The sequence below is a fragment of the Ambystoma mexicanum genome, chromosome 6q (assembly GCF_040938575.1).
Source record: "Ambystoma mexicanum isolate Mex_15411 chromosome 6q, UKY_AmexF1_1, whole genome shotgun sequence".
NCBI classification, from domain to species: domain Eukaryota; kingdom Metazoa; phylum Chordata; class Amphibia; order Caudata; family Ambystomatidae; genus Ambystoma; species Ambystoma mexicanum.
Window position 1 is genome coordinate 596,917,221 of NC_090937.1, and position 18,439 is coordinate 596,935,659.

General features: G+C 50.1%; 1 protein-coding gene across 3 annotated transcripts in view; it reads left to right on the forward strand.

Annotated features, from left to right (window-relative positions):
- NDST4 (N-deacetylase and N-sulfotransferase 4) overlaps window positions 1-18,439 on the forward strand; it is a 2,547,020-nt gene that overhangs the window by 415,841 nt on the left and 2,112,740 nt on the right. The gene's annotated exons all lie outside the window — the stretch shown is intronic.

Here is an 18,439-nt window from a genome sequence, read left to right on the forward strand (position 1 = left end):
TGGACCATGTTGAACCGGAGGATATGTGCCACTGCCCCTGCATGTGCCCCTGACAACTTTCCCATCAACTACCCATTACTCCACCAAAGCATCTTAGCTGTACTGTGCGCTTTAACACCAATATCTGTCCAAGCTCACCGTCAGTGGTGCTACCTAGCATGATTGTGCAACTGTCCTGGTGGACAGTTGGTTCCGGTGTGGCCCCCTTGTGCTGCTCACCTTTCCTTGAGTTCCTTGAACTACGTCAGCTTCTGTATGATGTATGAGCGCAATCCCTGTGGCTCTGCCTGCGCACACATGTGCATGTCTGCACCACCGAACGTGGCCAGTTTCCAGACATCCAATGGACCATGTCTGCTGGGAAAGGTGGTCTGGAGGCTCATCCCCCTGCAGAAAGGGCAGAAAACACATGATTAATGCATGAAATTTCCCTGTGTGTGTCTCCTCAGGCATGTCAGGAGTGGACCATGTCAGAGACGTACATCTGAAATCACTCCATCAGTGCAACTTTCCCAACCAAAGTGTGTCAGCCACTGTCTACAGCATGAATTGCATGAAGCACATGTACAGCAAAGATAAGAAACACACTACACAATGTATAGCAATGAATGCACACATGAATCATGAAACCACCCATCTAGCATAGGAAGAACTGTGGTCAAAATCACCCCTATCATCCCCACTAGGGGTGTCAACACAAGTAGTACAGCAGCAGACATGCCTAAGCCCTTGTGTAATAGGCTGTTACACCGAACCATCCTTGCGAGCCCATGGATAAGGGAAGCAGGAGTGGCATATGTGAGTCAGGACCCCAAGCTGTAAACACATACACGAGACAAGCTTGAAGGGACCAGCTGGAACAGACAATGGATGCTTTCAAAAGCCACAAAGCACCACACCGTCACATGAAAGCACAACAGACAAGCAGTTTTAAACTATATTAACTAATTACACTAACTATCAAAAACCTACATTACCTAATTAAACTAACTATTAAATAGAACCTTAACTAACTAAACTAAAAGGAAAATCAAAAATGGCCACGTATGACCCGGGGGGAGGCACCCAGGAGGGGGCAGGTACAGGGTGCTGCTCAACATCCACATGCGATGATGTTGAGGAAAAAAAAAACCTCCATGGGCTCAACGCCTGCACGGCCCGACCTATGTGGGAGATACCTTGTTGTCCGAGTCTGGCTCTTCCTGGAAAGGAGGACGTGTCACAGGAGCCTGACCACGCCTAGCTGCAGCTTGCCCCTCGTCGGCAGCAAGTTTGCCCGACGGGTGAGCCTGGTTCTGTGCGGCGATGACACGTAGATCTGCATGCAGAACCTCACGTGATACGCGTGCTTCCTCTTGCAAGGTAACACATATAACACAGAGTTCCTCCTGCAAGGCCTTGCTGGACAACTGATGCACCTCCCGGTAAGCATGTAGCTCAGCCGAGATGGTACGCTCAAGCTACGCAAACCTCTCCTCTGACCGCTCCCTCTGGGACATCAGAAGGACACCCAGAGTGGATCTGAGGGAAGCATACTCCTCCCTCAGGGCCTCCATGTGTGCCTCCGCGTGAGCAGCAATTGCTTCATGCAGAGACAACATTTCAGCCTGGCGTGCCCTGTCTGAGGCCGTCATGCCCAGCCTGAGCAAGCGGGCCGTGGACCGTGCCGCCTGCTGCTGGAGAAGCACCTGCCTAGCAGGGGGGAGCACGGATTGGGACACACGCTCCATGCTCACAGTGATGTTCTCCATTGCTGCCCCCTGGCGTTCAGAATTGGGAGTCATGTCTTGCTCCCACTCAGTATACAGCGGTTGCCCGCGGTGACCACATTGCTGGGCTTGACACTTGGGAGACCCAAGGACCGGGTGTCCTCGTTGTGTTGGCACCGCCCGCGGCTGCACGAGTACATGCCCCCGTCGACGTGATGGCCCAGGCACATCAGTGACTGGTGTGGAGGGTGACCCTGCGTCCTGATCCACCACAAGCAGAGGTTCCAAGACTGTCTGACCCCTCAGTGCAGGTGTCACGGACAGAGGAGTGCCCATATCAGTATCACTCACCCCTGACATATGGACCTGATGCACATCCAACTCGACATGGACGTCAAAGTGGTCATCAGGGCTGGACTCATTGCCAGCCAAAGACAAGATGGACTGTAGCACATGTGGGTTTTCGTGGCCTACCACCCCACTACCCCTACGTGTGCTGGGTTGCTGTAGTGATAACAACCCTGTGCCTGGCATGACAACACCATCCTCTGGCTCCATTGCTTCACCATCTGAAAAGTAGAGAGAAAAAAGGTCACTACACATGTTAGAAGCACACAACACACAGACACATAGACATCATACAGACACCAAACACATGAAGCAGACATGTCACACACAAAAGAGAACCTGCCATGCATGCTGGGTCAACTTGACATTGCTTCTGTGATTAGGCAGAAGGATGTTATATCGCTCTGAAGTGGGTCGATGAAGTGCGGCACATTTGTACGTTACTCAATATCCACATGTACAAGTATTTCATGATGTGTATCAGAAAATGTGAAGGCAGTGCAAGGTCAACTTCAGCCATCACGTGCAATGTGCATGCAATGGGTAGCATGGCTTCAAGCAAACCACCCCTCCCCCGCAAGTGCAAATGCAGGGATGCCTTGCATGGCATCAAAAGGATGACCATAGACCTGTTTATTGACAGACAGTGTTGACTAGCATCAATTGCATCATGTGAGTCAAGTGACAACACAGCAGATGATGATGGGACAGTAAGCAGGACACATGATGAAACCTCAGGAGTACACCTATGGGTGAAGAAGACCCTACACCAGTTGGACAGAGTCATTGGCCATGAAACAGGCTGAGGTCTGTGACCCACACAGACTGTCACACCCTAAACATGTGCGTGACGCAGGACTGAGCCACAGTGGCCATAGGAAGGCTGATGAAATGCCATGCAATGTAGGTCACCCTGGACACGTACTACAATGATCATCCATTCAAGGACATATAGGGGCATGCATGGAATCCACATGGAGCATGAATGGGTACTCATGTCCCTCTGGGCATCTGACCTCTGCACAGTCCAAGTGAGACACCCTGCATCAAGTACAAAGGATGTACCCCACAGCATATGTCTGGCAGATTGGCTGGTGGAAGTTAGCATGTACACAGGACGCATGAACAGGCAAGTACTCAACAGCAAAATTGAAGCTGACCAGTGCAAAGGTGAAATTGGGGTGCAGAGGGGGGGTGGAGGGGCAAGGGAGCATGCCTACGTGGAGTACCCGCATGCAGGCAGAGGACACATGCACGTCAGTCATGCTATGACATAGTCCCAGGGCTGAGAGGAAGGTCACCCCAGGCTACATGCAGAAGGGCCAGTGAGCTGGAACATGGACCTGAGGGGCACCCTGGTGACCAGCATGTGAGTAGGGTGCAATAGTGGTGATGTGGACAGTCCCCGTCCCCTCCATATGTCCACCATCTTGCAGAGCACCCATGCATCAGTGAAGCATTTCATTACTTGCACATCAGAACCATGTACACGTGACATGTAGTGGCAGTCATGCACAACACATCACACAAGTAAAACACACATGTCCTCAACAAACACGCAGCAATACTCACTGGACTGGGCATCAAAGTCTGGCATCTCTCCCACTCCTTCGGCCGATTCAGGTGGTATGAACTCCACAACGAGTGACTCGTGCGGAGTGAGGTCTTCCTCCTCAGGTGCAGGCCCACTGCCAGTCACCATAGTCAAGTTGCAATTTGAGGTGCGCTTAGCCTTAACGCTGCGTTTGAGATCATTCCAACGCTTTTTGCACTCTTGCGCCGTGTGCACCTCATGGCCGAATGCACTCACATGTTCCGCAACTTTCTTCCAGTGGGTATCACGGTGGGCAGACGTAGTCTGACAATTAGGCCCCACTAGCATGTCACGGCTGTGGTCCCACACGTAGTCCACGAGGAAGTCCAGTTCCTGGTTGCAGAAAGGCTTCTTCCTCGACATGCAGGAGGTCGTGGCTGTGTGTGGGGTCCCAGCCTGTGCTGCAGGTGCAACCTTCCGCCTCTTGGATTGTGGCGCAGACCCTGGCAGGCAAATGCCGTCCTGATCAGTATGGCCAGTGGCACTGGTGGATTGAGCCAAGGGAGTGGCAGGTGGAGGGACGACCAAAGGCCTGACTTGCGTCAGTGGCAGCTGGGTGCCCTCTAATGGACCCTGCGCAGCAACATCTGCTGTGGCAGGGTCATTGACCGCGACTCTCCTGGTTGGCAGACTCATTACCGGGGTGTTGTTGGCTGCATCTGCCCCTGTACTTGCCAACACCCAGCTGGTCGGGGCAGCAGATGACATTACCTCCCCAGGGACACGTGTCTCGGTCAGGGCAGCCCTGCGTGCACCTACGGTTTCCCTCCTGCCCTGTTGGAAATCTTCCAAGGACTCCTCAAGTGCCAACGCAGGCTGCGCTGGCAGACCCTAAGCCTGGGTGGTGGTGTCCACAGCTGCACCTGCAGCTACCACTACCCTTGGGCCTGTGGCAGTCGATGAAACAGACTGCTGGGTCACACGGGCGCCAGTGCCAGATGCAGAAGCTGCATCTCCCAGAACCACAGGGGGTGGTGGCATGACTGCACCGACACATGGCACAACATCGTGCACATGTGGCACACCCCTGCCTCTTCCCCCTTTGCGGCCACCATGGACACCCTGGAGTCCCCCTACTCCCTGGTCACCTCAGCCACGTCCCTGACCACGCTCGCCATGAGGAGGACAACCAGCTGAGGTGCCCCTCACCTTTGGTGGCCTCCCAACCATGGCACAGATGGAGTAGTGCCGGCACAGATGGAGGAGTGCCAATGGGAGGTGTACACCACAATGTCCTGGGCAATTGGGGTGAAGGGGGTGGGATGCAAGATGTTAACAGCAGCCCTGCACCTGCAAGGCTGTATGTGACCCCGGTGATGTAGTGATGGGTCACGCAATGCTCAGGCACCCCAAAACTGCAGTAAAACCGTGCACGCAACCCCTGCAGCCTACATGCGTGGAATTAACCTCCCGCAGTACGCGGTGGCAACCAGTAACACGAAAAACGCTTACGTGTGAGACATGCAGGCTAATATGACCTCGAAAACGGGTACGGGATACACAGGGGCAGTGGGAAAAATAGCATGAGCGACTCACCGTCAGACTAGCGCGATGATGAAAAACACGCCTAGCCAATACCCCCACCAAAAGAAGAGATAGGTCCTTGATCCGCTGTGAAGTTGTGATGGTGCGCAAAACAACACGAAGTAGCAACACACACGTCAGTCTCCACGAAAGGCACGTTCAGCGAACTGCTGGCCCCGCTCATCTTTAACCCGTGCTGAGGGAAACGCCTGCGCGTGTCGCGTCACTTACGCGCATAGGCCCTAAGATTACACGCATTCACACGCGGACGTGCAGTTTTTCTCACGCACTGAACCACTATGAACACGTCACAAGGGAAACACCTGTGCACATAACTTCACAAGGGCCTTTCCTCGGATTTCCCGCTGACGTTATTGTTATTGTTATTTTGCACTTATATAGCGCCTTATATACCATTGGTATGGTCTGAAGGCGCTGGTAGGTTGAACGCCCTTGGGAACCGAAGTTCAGATCAGTAGAGAGAGTAGGGAGAGTCAAAAGGTGCATGTGTGCACCGGATATGTGTGCAGCTCGTGCGGTACACGTGTGATAGCTGATTCTTATTGGTAGGTGTGGTGGTTGAGAGATCAGGAGAATGTGTTCGTTCAGGCAGGATTTATCTGGAACGGATGTGGCTGCGTTAGGCCTGAGGAAAACGCCTGGCTGGGGGTGTGAGACCGGCAGTGTTTACAAAGAATGATGTGGAGTAAGCGGCGGATGTTCGTATGAGAACAGTTATACCGAATGGTGTCATAGTATCACTGTGTTCTAGTTGAGTGGTGATGTAAAGGGGAGGGTAAGCGTGGGGTGTGGTAAGAGTGGTTATATGCTCTTTCAATGTGCAAACTTCTAGAATCAACTTTCCCAGAGAGGCTACCGGGCAAACTTCTAAGTACAATTTTCCATACAGAGGCTATTGGGAACATTTCTAAATTCAATTTATCAGTGAGGCTACTGGGCACACTTCTAAGTGTAACTCTCGCAGAGGCTATTGGGTACACTTCTAAATGCAATTTTCACAGAGCGTCTACTGGGCACATTTCTAAATTCAATTTTCCAGAGAGGCTATTGGGCAAACTTCTAAATGCGACTTTCCAGAGTGTCTATTGGATACACTTCTATAATCAACTTTCACAGATGCTATTGGTAGCACTTCTAAATGCAGCTTTCACAGCGTGGCTAATGGGTACACTTCTAAATGCAGCTTTCACAGAGGATATTGGGCCCATATCTAAATCCAATTTTCCACAGAGAGGCTACTGGGCGCACTATTAGAATCCATTTTCCAGCGAGGCTATTGGGAATACTTCCAAATTCAGTTTTCCAGCGAGGCTATTAGGAACTTCTAAAAGCAACTTTCACAGAGTGATTATTGGGAACACTACTAAATTCACAGCGGGGTTATTGGGCACACTTCTAATGGAACTTTCCAAAGTGTCTATTGGGTACATTTCTAAATGTAGCTTTCCAGAGTGTCTATAGGGAACACTACTAAATGCAATTTTCACAGAGTGGCTATTGGGCACACTTCTAAATGCATCTTTCACAGAGGATCTTGGGCACACTTCTAAATTCATTTACCAGAGAGGCTATTGGGCACATTCCTAAGATTCACGGAGAGGCTATTGGGCACACTTCTAAATGCAACTTTCACAGAGGATCTTGGGCGCACTTCTAAATTCCATTTGCCAGAGAGGTTATTGGGCACATTTCTAAGCTTGACGGAGAGGCTGTAGGGCACACTTTCTAAGTGCAACTTTCACATGCTAACTTTCACAATTCCATCTAAGAGTGGAGATGCTAACTTTCACAATTCCGTCTAGGGGTGGACATGCTAACTTTCACAATTCCGTCTAGGGGTGGACATGCTAACTTTCACAATTCCATCAAAGAGTGGACATGCTAACTTTCACAATTCTGTCTAGGGGTGGACATGCTAACTTTCACAATTCCATCTAAGAGTGGACATGCTAACTTTCACAATTCCATCTAAGAGTGGACATGCTAACTTTCACAGTTCCGTCTAGGAGTGGACATGCTAACTTTCACAATTCCGTCTAGGGGTGGACATGCTAACTTTCACAATTCCGTCTAGGAGTGGGCATGCTAACTTTCACAATTCCGTCCAGGGGTGGACATGCTAACTTTCACAATTCCATCTAAGAGTGGACATGCTAACTTTCACAATTCCATCTAAGAGTGGACATGCTAACTTTCATAGTTCCGTCTAGGAGTGGACATGCTAACTTTCACAGTTCTATCTAAGAGTGGACATGCTAACTTTCACAATTCCGTCTAGGAGTGGGCATGCTAACTTTCACAATTCCGTCTAGGGGTGGACATGCTAACTTTCACAATTCCGTCTAGGGGTGGACATGCTAACTTTCACAATTCCGTCTGGGAGTGGACATGCTAATTTTCACAATTCCATCTAAGAGTGGACATGCTAACTTTCACAATTCCATCTAAGAGTGGACATGCTAACTTTCACAATTCCATCTAAGAGTGGACATGCTAATTTTCACAATTCCATCTAAGAGTGGACATGCTAACTTTCACAGTTCCGTTTCACAGTTCTATCTAAGAGTGGACATGCTAACTTTCACAGTTCTATCTAAGAGTGGACATGCTAACTTTCACAGTTCCGTTTCACAGTTCTATCTAAGAGTGGACATGCTAACTTTCACAGTTCTATCTAAGAGTGGACATGCTAACTTTCACAGTTCTATCTAAGAGTGGACATGCTAACTTTCACAGTTCTATCTAAGAGTGGACATGCTAACTTTCACAGTTCTATCTAAGAGTGGACATGCTAACTTTCACAGTTCTATCTAAGAGTGGACATGCTAACTTTCACAGTTCTATCTAAGAGTGAACATGCTAACTTTCACAGTTCTATCTAAGAGTGGACATGCTAACTTTCACAATTCCATCTAAGAGTGGACATGCTAACATTATGGCAATCAATGTTATTTGGAGGTAAGATAGAGTGGCATGGGCTTTCTGGAGTGGAGTGATTGCTCTACTCCCCTACCCATACCACACTCACGGTTTTGGTGGTGTCTGTTAGTTGCTGGCTTCATTGGCTTCCCCTGCGGACACCTGCTGACACATCTTGGAGCCGCCTCTGTCGGAGCCGCCCTTGGCCTTGGGGCCCTTAGCCCATTTTTCACATGCCAAATCACTCCGTATCAAGCTGGCCACGCATACACACATGGAAGACCACGCTCCTGCCCTGAAGGCCATTTTCCTTCCCCCCAGAGCCCCGAGCACGCTCCCACCTGCCATCTGCTGCTGCCTGACTGTCTGCTGCCCACATGCCCTGCTATTTGGTGCCTGCACGACAGCCAGGGGTGCAGTTGCTGTGACCACCCCTGCTGAAAGTGAAGACTCCCGTCTGAGATACCATCGCTCCACAGCCCAGCCCCAGGACCCAGTTGCCCACCAACCTGCCTCTGGGGTTGCCATGTTGGACACTACACCATCTGGCACCACTGGCAACCCCCAGGCAGAGAGGCAGAGGGCCACCAGCTTCAGTGCCAGTGAAGTTGGTGTCCTGGTGGAGCAAGTCCTGGGGCAGTATGATGCCCTCTTTGGAAGTTTGCGCGCCGACAATGAAGGACGGAAGAGGATTTGGATGGACATCGTGACTGCCATCAACGAGGAGGGGGTGGCAATCCGTGAGATCAAACATGTCCTTCATGACTTCAGGTCCAGGACCCTCAACAAGGCCCGGCGCCTCTTGAAGGCAGCGGATGCCAAGGGGTGCCGGGTCCACCTGACCGACAACCAGATGAGGGTCTTGGAACGCATACGCCCAGCATTCCACATCCAGGTCCTTGAGGGGCAGACCCGTCTGGAGTCGAGCGGTAAGTGTACATGCATACTGATCGGACGCTGTGCGTGTTGTGGTGTGCCAGGAATGTGCAGGTTGCACATATGTCATTGTAGGGACATGTATGGCTGCGTATGTACAGGGACATGAACCTGCCACATGTGATTACTATCAAGTGTTAGACACAAATCGATGGTGTATGTGTTGGTAAGCATGCTGTGCAAATGTATGTGTAGGTGCACACATGTAATGAATTATGAGTATGTACTGTGGCATGGTTGTGGTGTCACACGTGGATGCTGGTTCATGCTGCATGTATCTGCACTATGCACATGTCCATGTGGGTGAATTTGAAAAGTGTTCAACTGTGATGCAACATGGATGCATGCGACACTGACATGTAGAAGGCTGAATGCGAGATGTGACATGGATGGCGATCTCATCTCTGTGACAGTTGGTGGAGATGTACACATGCATTTAAGTCTGGTGCCGTGTGTGCAAGTGTTGTGCACTCCCCGTGTTTCATGTGACGTCAGGCTCACATTCGGCTGCTCGTGCTGTTGTTTCTGTATGGACGGTGCTGCCTGGTGCAAGATTCCTGTTGATTTGCTCATGTGTGTGAGTTGAAATGACATGTGTGTTGGGGAGTGTGATGCCATGTCTGTAGTTTTACACTGCCACTCATGTGCAACTGTCATGTGTGTATCAGTCCATTGTACAGTGCCCTTATGCCTGTGTTCTATCTCTCCCTGTCTGCAGCATCAACTGATGAAGAGGGCGGAGAGGGTGCTGTGGAGCAAAGCGGCAGGGATCGCAACACCAGCTGGAGACGCAAGGCCCGGCTCCCCTCCCAGGTTGTCATCTAGTCGGGGAGTGAGGAGTCTAGTGCCGCATCCCAGGCCGCAGCTGCCGAGGGTATATCCAAGAGGCAGAGGTCGGAGGTGGACTCCTCAGCAGCAGAAGGGGCAGCTGAGACCCCACAGGGTCCAACGGAGGAAGATGGCATGGAGTCATCCAGGTTGGTGGGGGGTTTGGTGGAGGAGGAGGCCGTGGAAGGCACACACATGGGGTCTGGATGTGGGGATTCCACTGGTGCTAGTGGTGCAGTGCAGGGGCAGGGACAGGAGGCAGCACAGGCTGCCGCAGAGGTGCCTGTGTGTAATCCTGTCCCTGATCCTGTGACTGCATCATCCTGCACCAGCAGGGATGCCTACGTCCAGACCCGTTTTCAGGGAGGGGATGAATGCACAACACATGGCCTTCCTCTCCCTGCGGACATGGCTATCCGGGACCGGGTTGAGCCTGTCCTGGCTGGGATGGCGTTGCGTCAATGGGGCATGCAAGGTGACCTGCAGTGTTTTTGTGAAGACACTGCACGTCATCTCGGATGCCTTGTTGACTGCGTTGACCTACTGGGACAGGTCACCAGGGCTGGATTCCTCTGTATGCTGAACCTTATTCTAACCCCCTCCTCATCTAAATCCCCCTATGGGCAAGTCATCCTATATGCCATCTTCCCACCCATGTATCACCTGGGTACCCTGTGGAGCTGCCTCTGACCCAGCGGCCAGGCTGGTGGAGGACACATCCCTGCCACAGTCAGGAGTCAAACGTCCAGCAGGGGTGGCCACCGCGACAACTGCACCCCAGCCGGAGGAGGACATGCAGGCAGCAAGAGCCAGGGCACAGGCACAGCAGCAGCAACAAGGTGGGAGCGATGATGGCTCGGGGCCATCAGCATCGGAGCGGCAGGCATCGGCCACAGGGCAGGAGGACCCAGGATTGGAAGTGACTTCCGTGTGGCAGCAGTTGGGCCAGGCCATAGGTGCAAAGCGGGGGCAGGCAGAAGAGGCACAGCTCACAATGGTCAGGGCGGAGAACTCCATGCAGAGGGCACTGAGGCGGGCCGAGTGCCTCAAGGCTATTCACAGGGAGTTGGAGTCGAACATGGCATCGTCCCTGCGAACCCTCGGGGCCATGGAAGAAGACCGCCTCCAGGACATTGAGCAGGAGTTCGATGATGCCCTGGCCCGGGACATCGGAAAGTGAACCGTTGGACTAGCCCGCCACCATTGTAAATAGTTTTTAGTTTTAGATTTCCTTTCGTTTTGCTTTATTTTGGGGTGATTGGACTATGCCCCACACTTTTGTATATAGTTCTTTTCTTAGGTAGTTTTTTCGATAGGTTTCATTTCTTTAGTTGGGCTCATGGACCCTGGATGAACTTGGTGTACATAGTTGAACAGTGGATCATGTGAGGATTTTATTTTATTAATCACCATGGATCAAAAGATTTTTCAATTTACATTTCCTTTGGATTTCATTTGGTGGACCGTGAGATTGGACACTTTTTTTTCATCACTTTGGATTGGTTCTTCTTATATTTTTTAATTCTGTTTCAGACATACATTTCATTTCATCGTTTGAAATATGTTTTATGCTTTCATTTCATTTCATTCATTTTGTTAATAATACATTTTTGTTTCTTACTTCCATGTGCGGTATTCGCTCATTGGGTAACTGCATATGAAAAAGTGGATTTAAACAATCACTTGCACCCAGTGTGTGAGTGTGAGGGACATGTTTTGATGTACATAGTTCACTTTCATTTTGTGCCATGGAATAGCCATTTCAGTGTGGGTTGGGGACTTGATTGCCTCTCAAGACTGGGGCGGCGTGCTGTGGGATTTTGGTGCACATGAGGCCCATGATTGTGCATCTTTATGACTTGTTGGGGGGTACAGAGTCGGGGCCTGCTGGCAGGTGCCCGTCAATGCTGGGTGGTTGGGGGTGCAGGGGACATGAGTCAGGGCCTGCTGGCAGGTGACCGTCAGTGCTGGGTGGGTGGGGGTGCAGTGGGACATGAGTCGGGCCTGCTGGCAGGTGACGTCAGTGCTGAGTGGGTGGGGGTGCAGGGGGACAGGAGTCGGGGCCTGCTGGCAGGTGACTGTCAGTGCTGGGTGGGTGGGTGTGCAGGGGGACATGAGCCGGGGCCTGCTGGCAGGTGCCCGTCAATGCTGGGTTGGTGGGGGTGCTGAGGGACATGAGTTGGGGCCTGCTGGCAGGTGCCTGTCAATGCTGGGTAGGTGGGGGTGCTGAGGGACATGAGTCGGGGCCTGCTGGCAGGTGCCCGTCAGTGCTGGGTTGGTGGGAGTACAGGGGGACATGAGTCGGGGCCTGCTGGCAGGTGCCTGTCAATGCTGGGTGGGTGGGGGTGCTGAGGGACATGAGCCAGGGCCTGCTGGCAGGTGCCCGTCAAGGCTGCGTGGGTGGGGGAGCAGGGGGACATGAGTTGAGGCCTGCTGGCAGGTGACCGTCAGTGCTGGGTGGGTGGGGGTGCAGGGGGACATGAGTCGGGGCCTGCTGGCAGGTGCTTGTCAATGCTGGGTGGGTGGGGGTGCTGAGGGACATGAGTCGGTGATCACTAGTGCAAGGTGACATGTGGGCTGGCTGGGGGGCATGCCGATGGTGGATGGGCTGCCCGCGGGACATGACCAGCGGTGCAGGGTAGTCCCCTGTGGTGTGGGCTGCCTGCAAGGGCTGGGGAGGGGGTCAAGGGCACACCTGGTAAGACCCACACTGGCACAATTCACATGTGTGACACCCCGCGCACCCCACTGGATACATGTACCCCACTCAGACAGCGAAATCGTGTGTGAAACTTCCCACGCACCCCCAAAATACACGTACCCCGCTCGCACAGGGCCAATCGCGTCTGAAACTTCCCGCGCACCCCCGAAATACATGTACCCCTATCACACAGGGCCAATCGCGTCTGAAAGTTCCTGCGTGCCCAGAAATACATGTACCCCGCTCGTACAGTGCCAATCGCGTGTGAAGGTTCCCGCTCGCAGAGGGCAAATTGCATGTGAAACTTCCTGCGCACCCCCGAAATACACGTACCCCGCTCGCACAGGGCCGGTCGCGTGTGAAAGTTCACGCGCACCCCCAAAATACACATACCCCGCTCGCACAGGGCCAATTGCGTGTGAAACTTCCCATGCACCCCCGAAATACACGAACCCGGCTCGCAGAGGGCCAATCGCGTGTGAAAGTTCCCGCGCACCCCCAAAATACACGTACCCGGCTCGCACAGGGCCAATCGTGTGTGAAACTTCCCGCGCACCCCAGAAATACACATACCCCCCTCACACAGGGCCGATCGCGTGTGAAACTTCCCGCGCACCCCCAAAATACACGTACCCCACTCGCACAGGGCCAATCGCGTGTGAAAGTTCCTGCGCATTCCCGAAATGCACGTACCCCACTCGCACAGGGCCAATTGCGTGTGAAAGTTCTTGCGCACCCCAGAAATACACGTACCCCGCTTGCACAGGGCCAAACATGCGTGAAGGTTCCCGCGCACCCCCAAAATGCATGTACCCCGCTCACACAGGGCCAATTGCGTGTGAAACTTCCCGCACACCCCCGAAATACACATACCCCGCTCGCACAGGGCCGGTTGCATGTGAAAGTTCACGCACACCCCCGAAATACACATACCCCGCTCGCACAGGGCCAATCGCGTGTGAAACTTCCCGCGCACCCCCGAAATGCACATACCCCGCTCGCACAGGGACAATCGCGTGTGAAACTTCCCACGCACCCCAGAAATACACATACCCTGCTCGTACAGGGGCAATCGCGTGTGAAACTTTCCCCACACAGCGGGTTATGTGTATTCGGAGGGGTGAGCGGGGAGTTTTACAGATGTTTTCGTGGTTGGGGGGCTGTATGCTGGTCCACTGACCTGTGCACCGTGTATGGGATTTGTGCACTGTTCATGGTGCACGGGGAGGGTGTGGGGTGTAACTGGCGCTGCTGCAGGGTCGCTGCGGTACTCTGCGCCACGGCTGGTTATGGATCTTGAAATCCATGAATACGCTGTACGTGGAAATTGATTTTGGCGCAGGTGGCTGGCGCAGACTGCCGCACGCGCACCTTGTGCTCCAGCCACGTCTGCCACTTGTGTGTTGAATTCTATGAATTACCCCCCTAATGTCTAAAATCTAAGTGACCTGTTATCAAGAGTAAATTAGGTTGTAACTATTTAAACTTCATGGTTTAGAGTCGGCAATCAGTGTTCTAGCTGTTTGTTTTAAAACATTTGTAACAAAATGACATTTAAATTCAGCCTGACTCAATGCCAAACCACAAACAACTTCCCCCACAGGGCCAGGCACCTCCCTTCTGCTCTCTAGACCAGGAACTCACATTCATGTGATGATTAAGGGGGGAGGAACACTTGGGCTGCTCTGGGAAGGGCACAATGGACTTCCTCCGAGACAAGGAGATGCTAATCAGGAAGGATCGTAAATGGCCTCTGCCAGAAGGAAGTGGGTGGAGATTGCTTCTGAGCTGCAAGAAGGAGAAGGAGGCGGGGACAGACAACTTTTGTTGATTCACAATGGACAAAAAGCATATTTCTAAAAAGACTGATAATTTACTGTGTACAATCGTAAAAAATATGGAAACCCCAGACTTCTGAACCTAATATTTGGCTGCACATTTTAAGAGGAACCAGAACTCTGTGCTATGTTCTGGGAAGGAACTGTAGAAATTGTGGTTTTATACCAAATGTAATTATGTCAAAAGCATGACACTTCACACGCTTATGACCAGATACAATGTGCACAGTTGTACACATTTTTGGACAAACTAGATATCATGTTCCGGCCAAAAAGGGCAGAATTCTGTCAAAAGCCGACATACACGTACCCCGCTCGCACAGAGCTTGGAAGAGCATTTGCTCCACAAAATATGTGATCTAGATATGTTATTGCTATAAAGCTTGCAAAATTTTACATATGTATTATCCTAAAAGTAGATTTCATGTTCAAAAGCCAAGGGGAGGATTCTCTGACTTATAAAACAACATCAACATGGTGACATCCTGTTTTCTCCTCCAATCAAGGGAGAGGGGAGATACTAACCTATAGCCAACCAAGGGGGCGTGCTTAGGATAATCCAGCATAGACACCCCTTTACCAAATGCATAAATAGAGACAACTGAGGACTTAGAAAGACACACAGATCCACCCACCATCCCGATCTTGGCAAAGCACCCTCGTGGAGATCCATCCATACTCCTTGTTCCAGACTCCAGAAACTTTGCAAACAGAAAGTCTCATTGCATAGCTGAACCACTTTCAGCTGGGCCTTAACTTCCAGAACCCATCCCACAAACTTAAAGGGGAAACAAAAGAAACAACCAGGCTGTGCTGTAACTGCTTGCCTACCAAAGAATTATCTTAATAACCAACAAGGGCAGATTAAACCCAATCCTGTGCCGCGCTGTGCTGTGCTGTGACCAGAGAGACATTGCAGATCCAGTCCAGTCGTGCTGTGCTGTACCGACCAATCTGGTGTACCCAGCAGTCTGTCCCAGAACCAAATTCCTGACAGTTCTGTTCAAACCTATATAGTGAGAATCCATAGTTTAGGATTGCCACTAGCCTATGTACTGTCCATAGCAAACCCTACCCAAATCCATCCTATCTTATAGTCAGAACTGCATTGTTAGAAATATTTTTGAATTGCCTGAACTCTCTATCTTATCCCTATTATCTTCATTCTGTAAAAGTATTGTTAAATATTCTTGCGCTGATATATTTCATCTGAAAAAGGCAAATTCCTCGGCAGGCAGTCGCCCTGATCGGAGGTGCCCTTTTCTAGTGTCTGTGCTTCCGAGTAGTATTTGCTTCTTCATAGTCATTCCATAGTGTAAAGAAATCCTGTTTGTCTTTTAAAAGCGCTTCTCTCTTTTCCCCATTCTTTCACCTATCTCAGAAAAATGACCTCCACTAAAACGTTCATAACTTCTTCCAATTGTATGCTATAAATGTCTGCTTGTAGCTAACATTCTCAGCTTTCTAAAGAACCCAAAACCACATTCCAAATCCTTATAGTACTACCATGATTGCAATTACCGCGCGAGGAAAAGTTAGCCGCAAATTTTCGTTTTGGCAAAATATTCCACGTGTAAAATAGCTTTTCATTGCACCCAACCTCAAATTTCAGTTTTTACTTTGCTTATTGGTGTCAAATCATTGCTAGTGTTTGTCTGCAACCATATAAAGCGGCTCCCATTAGAATTTAAACAATTTCAGTGATTTAAGCCATAGTTAGCGTTTTACCCAATCCATTCTCAGATAACTTTAAAAACCATTTTGACAGTTGCCCATCAATCTTGTTTCTCTCTTGTGTTTGCTGGGGGAAATTGGGATTGACATTGTATTTGAATTCTGCATTCCTGAAACCTGTTCTCTCTCCTTATATCTCTTGACATTGCATATTGGGGGGTTGAGGGGTGGGCAGGGGGACATAGTAACCATATTGCTATTTGATTTGAACACACACCCACAAAAGTATTTTTGCTGTGCTGCATTGTTTTTTCTCATTATTACTCCTTGTGATTAAAAAGATTGCTTAGTGTGACATCACCCCTTTGGTGATTATTGTATCCCCATCAAGAATAGTGTGATTATATTGTGAATATATAAATAAATATTTTAACTTTGAAAACCAGCATGATTCCTGGTTCAGTGTGACCGGGGGGGGGGGGGGGGGTCCAAGAGAGGGGTGTGATAAAAGTGGTACATCGTTCAGAATAAAAGAACTTTTAGGCACAAAATAAATAAGGGTTTCAGTTGTTCATTACACGCTAGGCATTGACTTAGGCGAAGTGCCGGATTGAAATCACTTACAGCAGTGTAGACATTTCTGACCATAGCACATAAAGTGACCCTTGATTTCATTGTGTCACAATTAATGCTTTGTTGTAATGTGTCTATCATTCCTATCTCCATGGCATGCGTTCAGGATGTTTGGTTGCATGTAGGAGGTAACAAGTGCCCAGAGTATGAAATGCCTTGTGAGTTTGCTGCTTTCCTTGCACTGCTCTAAATTCTTTATAAACAGTTATGAACCCTCACAATGGTATGTATTTTGCCACTCTTTGAAGCCTGAAATGTAGATCATCGCAGGCTTATGTGAGAAACCTAAAGGTGTCTCATCCGCTACTCCCCGGGGGATCTGTCATCCAGGTGGCCAGGACACAGCCATCGCTATTGGATCCAGCTCCTGGGGGTGGGCCAGTGCGGGAGGATCACCTGTATGAGGGGTCTTCAGGGAGTGGAAGTGGGACACCGAAGAGTGAGACGTGGTATCCCCTTCCTTTCGACATCTTTTCCCCATCCTGCTCAGTAGGATATTTAGAAACTCAACCACCCCTTTTTCCAACACAAACACTTTTCCACACTGTGAGAGACAACAGACTAATACCAGAGCCGTTTACCTGACATGTCCCAACTCAAGGGTAGGGCAGAGTCAGGCAATTACTGAAAACTACACACACCTGACTGACCTTTCCCTTCCCCACTGGGATAAAAGGCGGAGTACAAGAGCGCACTCTTAGCAAGGCCAAATGCACGAGGAAGCAGCTATTCCAGGACGGCAGTTAAAATGGAGGAGAAAGGTGGTGAGACCTGAAAGGACGTCATGGAGGGAATTGCCCTTGTCCTTTTCAATCTAGACCCGCAAAGTCTCTGACAAAGGAAACATAAGACCGGGAATCGCAGCTGGCGAATGGTGTGATGGATGTCAGTGGTATATGGAACCCTCCCACATTGATAGTCAGGGTGAGAAGGTTTGCGAGATGGAGACCAGGGATGGGCAGACAAAAGGGAGTTAAGTGTTGTAAGGAGAGAGGTGTGAAGAGAGAAGCAGCTTGATCAGAGGAAAGTGAAGACAAAGCAGAAAGGTGTGGGCAAGGTTTAGAGGGTAGATACAAAGTGGTAGTATTTATTGAGTGTAAGTCACAACAAGAAAAGACAAATCTAGGGGGTGGTTGGCTAGGGACAGAGGAACGAGAGGGAAAAAGAAAGCATAAAGGGATCCGAAGCAATAGATAATATTATAGTAGTATTATAAGAATAGGAATAAAAGGAATAAAAGATCATTTTGGGGGAGAAGCCTGAGAAATGAGATGGTGGAAAGAGAGCCTGCAATGAATTAGTCTATTTATGTGGTGAAAATAAACCATTGATGCCCCTACATACTGCTTTTGACAAAGCAAATGGGCATAAGGTGTACCTGGGTGGTGTTAAAACTAGTAACATGCATTAAAATGAATGGATTATAAAGGCCCATTGGGAACAGGTATTAGAGCTATAAATGTTTCATTCATTAACTGCATGCAAGCATACAACTGACACTTAAAAAGGCAGGGCCAGCATTGTTCATTTGTTTGTCTCTCATCACAGAGATATCCAAGGCTGAAGCTCAGCCAACAACGTCAAAGATGTATGTCAACATCTTTCCATATGAGTGACAAGCAGACAGAAGAGTTGAGCAAAACAGACAGACAGCCATTAAGTTGATCCTGACCGCTAACCCTGGCCTACCTATTGCAGGCACCTATGTCAGCAC